Here is a 7,661-nt window from a genome sequence, read left to right on the forward strand (position 1 = left end):
CTGAATCGCATCACTTAGAATCCTCAAAAGGAATTAAAGTGTCATACATCTCCCATTCTCTTTGAACTAGCACAACATAAGTTCATTTCAATTAGCAATTCCTATAGGGGATGGAATCTTGAACTACTAATACTAATCAACAATTAGTAATAGATTTGACCAGAAATACATAGGTCAATCCTCATAGGAATGGTTGGAAATTCCACTATGAGGTAGACTCAAGCAAGCATACTTAGGAAACTCTGACGATTTTCATCGAAATACCAACAGAGATGGCGCTTCTTAGGAAATATCTTGATGGGCTACTAAGAATGTACCAAGGAAAGCTCTGGCGGGCATGGTACACTTGTTCCTGGTGAGCAAGTTCTTGGTGAATAATTTGATATTGTTGATGGTAGTTGTGTTCAAACTCTAAAGGAAGGAGTGCACTATGTGATCTAGTATCATGACAAAGGTTAGTTGGTGACTTGACTTGCATTGGTTAGTCAACAACCTCACTTGCATCTAATTGTTACATTAACAACACAAGACATTGGAAAGTTTCAAGGATACGTTCAACTCCTACATCAATGTTTGTTTCCAAGAGAGTAGCTGAAGAGTTTGGTTGTGCAAACTAGGCAAGGAGGCAGGATATGCCATTAGGTTTGAGGTTTGTATAGGACATGAGATATAATAAAGTACATGAAAAATGGTTTGCTCTTGGGAGAGATAGTTATTGATAAAAATCTTTTAGCTTATTATGTGATCATATTTGATAAGGCATATGAAAGGACAATACATACTAATGTGTAGTTTGGGCTATTAAAGGGTTGGTTAATTGATGATGTAACTTGTGTCTAGTTGTTATATTATCAACATTGGATGCAAAAAGTTAGATTGTACAAGACCTGAGATAGTAATAAAGTACATGAAAAATGATACACTTTTGAAATATGTACTTGTTAATGAAGATATTTTAGCTTATTCTATGATCATGCTTGATAAGGCACATAAAAGGAAAATACCTACTAATGTGTTGTTTGGGTTGTTAAAAGGATTGGTTTGTTGGTAACTTGAGTTGTGTCCAATTATTACATCAGCAACACTAGATGCTAAAAAGTTTTCAAGTTATTTTTTCAACTACAATATATTCATTCCAAGAAGGACATTTTCTATGGAGATATTATATGCAAATCAACATGAAAGTGACTATTTGGATACTACCTTAATCACAATCATGTAGATCCATCTAATTGAACTAGAGGGAGATATATTGTTATTCTTGACTAGTTAGGAAGAAATTGATATAGCTTACCAGACTCTAAATGAAAGGATAAAAGGATTGGGCCAAAAATTTCTCAACTAATCATTCTCCCTATCTATAGTGCCCTCCCTAGTGAGATGTAGATAAGAATTATCGAGCCAACTCCTCCAAGTTCAAGGAAAGTCGTAGTAGCCGCCAACATTGTTGAAGCCTCTTTGACAATTGATGGCATTTATTATGTAGTTGACCTAGGATTTGCAAAATAGAATGTCTACAATCCCAAGCTTGGTTTAGACTCCCTCGTCATTACGCCCATTTATCAAGCATCCACAAAACAACATGTAGGAAGATCTACCCGTACTCAACTAGGCAAGTGCTACTAGCTCTACACTAAAAGTGCATGCAAAAATGAGATGCAACCAATAGTTGTGCTTAGAGATTCAGAGAATCAACCTTGGCATGACAACTTTATAGACAAAGGTTATGGTCCTTAGAGATAATAATATCTCATTGTAATTGCAAAGAAGCTTTAAGCGCCACCATAGCTCTCTCTCAATCTCAAGAGGAGCAACACTTTCTTGTCTAGCTAGAACCTTGCCTCAATCTTCTCCACAATTTCCATTAATAGGTCATATAATAGTATAAAGCTACAAGGAGTGTGCAAACTTGCATTAGTTCCCTTGTACTAAAAATTTTGTGCTATTTCTATTATGTAATTCTAATTCAAAGTTATGGCCCTAGTTCAAACTTCATCAATCTCTTAGGTTGAAATTCACACTTTCTTCTATGTTTTATTATAACTCTTGTAAATTAGTTGATAACACTATATTTTGGTTTGATATGCTAGGTGTGCTATAGCTCTCAGATTTGATTTTGATATGGAACATAAATTAGTACTAAGCATGCTATATTCAAGTCCAAGTGTTCTATCTAGTCTCTTCTATAGGCTCACTTAGTGCATTTCATCCCTCACTCCATCATTCAAGCCAAATATCATCAACCCTCTCCATGCCCACTTTTGTTTATACCTTTCTCTTGGTGGATACCAAAATTCATGGTGGTTCTTGGAGTCTTGACTATGTTGTCCATGCAATCTTCTAGGTAGGTGACATGATTTTGGGAGCTTCCTTCTCATGTTTATAATTAAACACTCTTTGCCTAGCAACCTATAGTTTTCCCCCAATCAAGCATCATGTTTTTATATCCTTCATGCTTTGTTTCTTCATCAGACAGGCCACCCAGCATCCATACACATCGAGCAGTCTATCGGCTATCCTAAGAGGCATTGGCTATTGTTCTAGGTTGCCCAGTTCACATTGATACTACTCTAGCTATTGTTTATTGCTCCAACCCTTGCCTTTGCTAATGGAGGTCACTTTCAATCTATTATTGCAATCTATTATTGGAGTGACTTTAAACACATCCCAAATGCAACAAAAATAATCTAATATGTTTGATAATATTTGAAAAAGATGACAACAATGTATACACATATTGGAGGCATCAAAAATAAACATCTGGCTGGGTCTAGGATGACAATAGTAGCTTGAATCAATTTTAGAGGGTTGTAATTTGTAGGCTAGCTTTCCAATGTAGTAAATGCAAGTGTAGCAGTTGGGTGATGACCTCTAGAAGTAAAACCCAATGTTTGATTTTCTTATTTTCTTACTCTCATTGGATAAGAACACAAGTAATTTCTTTGCATGCTCTTTTTTCAAGTTTCCTAAATGCATGAAAGCTTAACATTTAAGGTTGTGGCTAACCTCTCATTTTAGGTGCTTGCCACACTAAAGTCAATTTGCTCTTGCCACATTGGCAAGGTTGCCCTATATTGATTGGATTTTTCTTCATTTTTTACACCTAGTATGAACCTTCCTTGGATCACCCATTGAATTAACCCTTATTTTTAGTAATAATGACTTGGGCTAGGGGTAAGGAGTAAAACATTTGAATAATCATGATTCGCATTTGGGGCATGAAGTAAATGATACCCATGAATTAATCTTTTGATACTATCTCCACTCTCTCTCTACCCGTCATGTATGATATCATTGATGGTCATGCTATTCTCTCTCTCTCTCTCTCTCTCTCTCTCTCTCTCTCTCTCTCTCTCTCTCTCTCTCTCTCTCTCTCTCTCTCTCTCTCTCTCTCTCTTTGTGTCACTCTCATGCTAGACAAGCCCACGATAGGTCAAAGGTTCAATAGGTCATTCTAGTATATTATGAACTTTGGTTTTTATGGTTCTTTGTCCCTTGTGTGGATAGGTAGCTATAAAGGCCTAGTTGTTCATCTCTATCAACTCTTAACAACATTAAAAGTATTGATATCATGTCTAGATATTCAACTTAGAATATAGTGAAAACTCTAGGCATAAAGTACCATGGCATTGTGTTTTAATTTGAATTGTAATAGAAGGGGTTATGAAAATGCACCTTCTCTCAAAATTTAGATTTACAAAAGGGATATACATATTGCCCTCAAAATTCACAAAAGGGATATATAAATGGTGTAAAAAAAATTTAAAGGATTTTTTGAAATATCATTTGAATACACATTATATAGATGGTTAACCCAAGGTGGACCCCTTGGGCCACCATGGCAAAGATACCTAGTAGTACAAATCAAAGTCTAGATCTTACGGTAGGGTAACAATATATGCAATGGTCCCAAGTCCTGTTACATGTCATTATTACAGGAAGCATGGTCATATTTGGCCATCGTGCCATAAAATGTGCCAAGATAGGTGAGCCAAAGGCAAGGAAAAAGCATGGCACAATGCCAAGACTTTGAATGATCGTGGTGTCACAAACTCCACATCAAGAGTGAGGAGATAAATTCATTGGATTATAGTTTTGATGAGTATATTTTGGCTACTTCTTCACCTACTGTGTAGCTAATTGACACTTAATCATCTTCCTCTCAATGTTTTTTGGTTGATTCCGAGGCTTTCTTTCATGTGACCCCACACTTTGATTGGCTCTATACCTATCGTCCAATGAAAAGTTTCATGAGACTAGGAGATGATCATGTCTATGCCATCAGTAATGTTCATCAATAGTTTACTATGGATACTTCATTTTTTATATAGGATATACACCATGTGGTAGCTTTGAGTAAAAGCCCTATCTTTGTAGGATAGTAGATGACATTGGGCTTTATGTTTCTTTTGGTGATTCTACATGAGAAATAACTTGTGAGAATGTTATTTTGGCTAGAGGCCTAAATTCTTAATCTCTTACTTATATTTGTCACCACATCAACATCTTGGACATTCTTTCCTAAAGGAATGAAATTCTAAACTCTTTTGTAGTATCTTCCACCCTTACACTTTTCACGTTTTGATTCATGTGACCATTGTTTATATCATACATAGACTTAGAACACACATAGAAATTCTAGCACTATGCACTATAGTGAGTCCTAGCTCTTATTCATTTATATGTTTATGGTCCCATGCCCTATTCATTCTTGGGTGGTGCAAAGTAGTTCATTATATTCATTGATGACTATTTGAATAAATTCTAGGCCTATCCCATAAAGCAAAAGTTATAAGTTTTACTTATATTTTAGTGTTTTGTTAGTATGATTGAGAACCAATCTAGACATAGGCTAAAGTGCCTAAGGTCTAACAATGGCGGTGAATATGTCTCATGTGCTTTTGAGAAATTTTGTGATGAGAGGGGTATTAAATATTAGTTGAACACCCCCTACATCCCACCCAGGATGGCATTGTAGAGTGCATAAATAGGACTATTCAAACAAGATTTCATGGTATGCCTAGTCACAAGTAGGCTTACCATATACATTTTGGGCTAAGGTAGACATTACTACCATTTCTAGTGCGTTGGTCTTAGTGGTATAGTTGTAGAGAAGGTATGGTCTAGAAAACCTCCCTCACATGCTAATTTTGAGTCTCAAGATGTGAAACATTCTACCATATTCCCAAGGACAAATATAATACGTTGGATTTGAAGTCCATCAAATGCATCTTTCTTTGATATGGTGATGTAGGTGAGTTGACTATTGCCTTTTGGGATCTTTACACTTAAAATATATAGTAGCCATGATATTGTGTTTCATGAAGGCAAGATGCATAAGCAACTAGAGCCAGTGATTGAGGTGCAAAGGGTGATCTTTCTACAGGAACCTCATGTTACTACACAACAAAACCCAGCTAGACAACTACTAGTGATGTACTAGCCTAGGATCTACATGTTGTGTAATATCACTATGTTGGATAGAGATGATTGGATGTATAAGTCCCCCATAGCCAATCTTGATATGATTTTCTAGAGCCTCACATCCTCCCAATCATTGTGAGCATTGAGAAAAAAATGCAACAAGAAAATACATGTAAATTGCATAGGAAGCTGCTTGTTAAAATATGTAAATAAAAGCTACTTAGTGTCATTTTAAATACGAAAGATGATGAGATAAGGGAGATTCGTTGGAACCTTGGAAAATGGGTTGTATGAAGTTGCAAGGTGATTTGTGGAACTAAAAAACACACAAAAATGAAGGCCTTGGATGCTTATTGGGATAGATAGATTTAGATATCTCTATGACTATATGGATATCTAACATGATTAGGAATCTTATGGAAACTTGGAGCAGGAGTAAATCTAGTTTTAGGGAAGAGTTTAATTGTGAGAATCTATGAAAAAGGGACTTCTTTTATGTGGAAGTACAAGCTACTGAAAGAAAATCTAATAGAAGTGTAAACAAGGAAATTTCTTGGCAAAAAAAGATGTGCTCTATGTATGTGCAAAGTCTCACACCCACTCCAAAGATAAGATCTGAAGCACAAGATCTCCATAGTCTTTGTGCATGTATGCCCAATGTGTATACCATGACATGTTTGAGTGAAAATGAGATACTCCAAGGAAAATAATTAAGAAGAGGTATATATGGTACAACATTCAAAGTGGAAATTAGAGATGTATTTGGGTTTGATCCCAATAGAATCTATGTTGGAAAGTGTTGTAGAGAGAATAATTATAGAAGACAAGCAGAGCAATTCAGGGAGATCTTAATGCACATTAGACACCAAGTACTAGTGCATGTCATTGCAGCCACTACTGAAGAGCCCTTGTGAACAATTACACCGTACTTTAATGGAGGTAGTCTTGGGGACTTTGTGACCCATCTCCCTTCATTGCATGGATGATTCACAAGATTTTTTCACCCATGTGGTGGCAAGAGAAGGCACAATGAAGATAGTCAATTAGCAAGTGATAAAATATGACGAATTACTATATTTTGTAAATGTGTCTTCTCTATTATGCATGCTTTAATTTTGGGAATGTGTCGGCTACACAAAGTGAGGTGGATGCACAAAAATTTACATCAATGAAATATTGCTTTGGATTTTGTTGGTGAAGTGTGCCGTGTGGGAATAATAGAATGGGGCAAGGCTTTGGATTTCTTAGAGCAACCAAATGCATTTGCAAAGCCACCTAGAGAGTGTCATGATGATGATGAAACATATGCAAGAAAATTGAATCAATGCAAATAAGATCATGCATGAATGAAATGGCTAGCCCCTAAGTTACATGATATAGCATTGAAGAGTTGTTATATGCCTGTGTAAGATATCTATGCATTGGGATGGGTGTTAAGGGAGATCTCTCAATTCTATGAGGATACCTCAGACTACTTTGACTTTCAAAAACCTATTACTCCCTCATTTCAAATGATAAGACACGTGTCTCATATTTTTGAAGGAAAATGGATGAATATAGATCTAACAAGTAGGGTTTCCTTTAAAGAGATGAATGAGCTTGTTTTTAAGCATCCTAGCATGGATGGGGAGTTATGCATGCGCCCCTTTGAGGAAATGGAGCCAACTTCCACGTGAATAATTTGTTACACTATGTAAATCATGCTAGAGTACTTGTTACTGACTTCACTTCACACTATCTTAGGACATCTCTTTTCTATTGTTCTTTTTGAATGCCTTGCATAGAGATGTATCATTTTGGTATTGATGATTTGTATCTTGTTTCTAGATAACCTAAGTATTTATCCTTGAATGTCCATTGTAAGTGTAAAACAAAAAAGTAAGGCAAGATGGGGTAGAATAGGATGATTGGGTGGGAAAGAGACCCCAATAGGATATAGAGAAGACATATTATTCTTTAAAGATTATATAGTAGTGTATTCATGAATATATCCAGACGAGATATGTAGGAATGCGTCCCTACACTTAAAACCTTAACATATCAATTTGGCTAGTCAACAAGGGCCTAGCTCTTGGCCTTAAATCAAACCCTTGTATCCCCACACTTAACACATGACATATATATATAAATATAAGATGTAGGATTAGAAACACTTGGCCCATTCTGATATCAAGGTGGACTATCGTCGATGCATTGGGGGTTGGATTCATTCACCAGAGGTACTAAAACTTGCCACA

At 36.1% G+C, this 7,661-nt stretch overlaps 1 pseudogene; it reads left to right on the forward strand.

Annotated features, from left to right (window-relative positions):
* Window positions 1–569: 569 nt before the first annotated feature.
* On the forward strand, window positions 570–1,717 carry LOC148014590 (putative pre-mRNA-splicing factor ATP-dependent RNA helicase DEAH5 pseudogene; annotated as a pseudogene).
* Window positions 1,718–7,661: the final 5,944 nt, after the last annotated feature.

This window comes from Lygodium microphyllum, chromosome 25 (genome assembly GCF_053477565.2).
Source record: "Lygodium microphyllum isolate KBCC chromosome 25, Lygodium_microphyllum_v1.1.10, whole genome shotgun sequence".
In the NCBI taxonomy this organism is placed as follows: domain Eukaryota; kingdom Viridiplantae; phylum Streptophyta; class Polypodiopsida; order Schizaeales; family Lygodiaceae; genus Lygodium; species Lygodium microphyllum.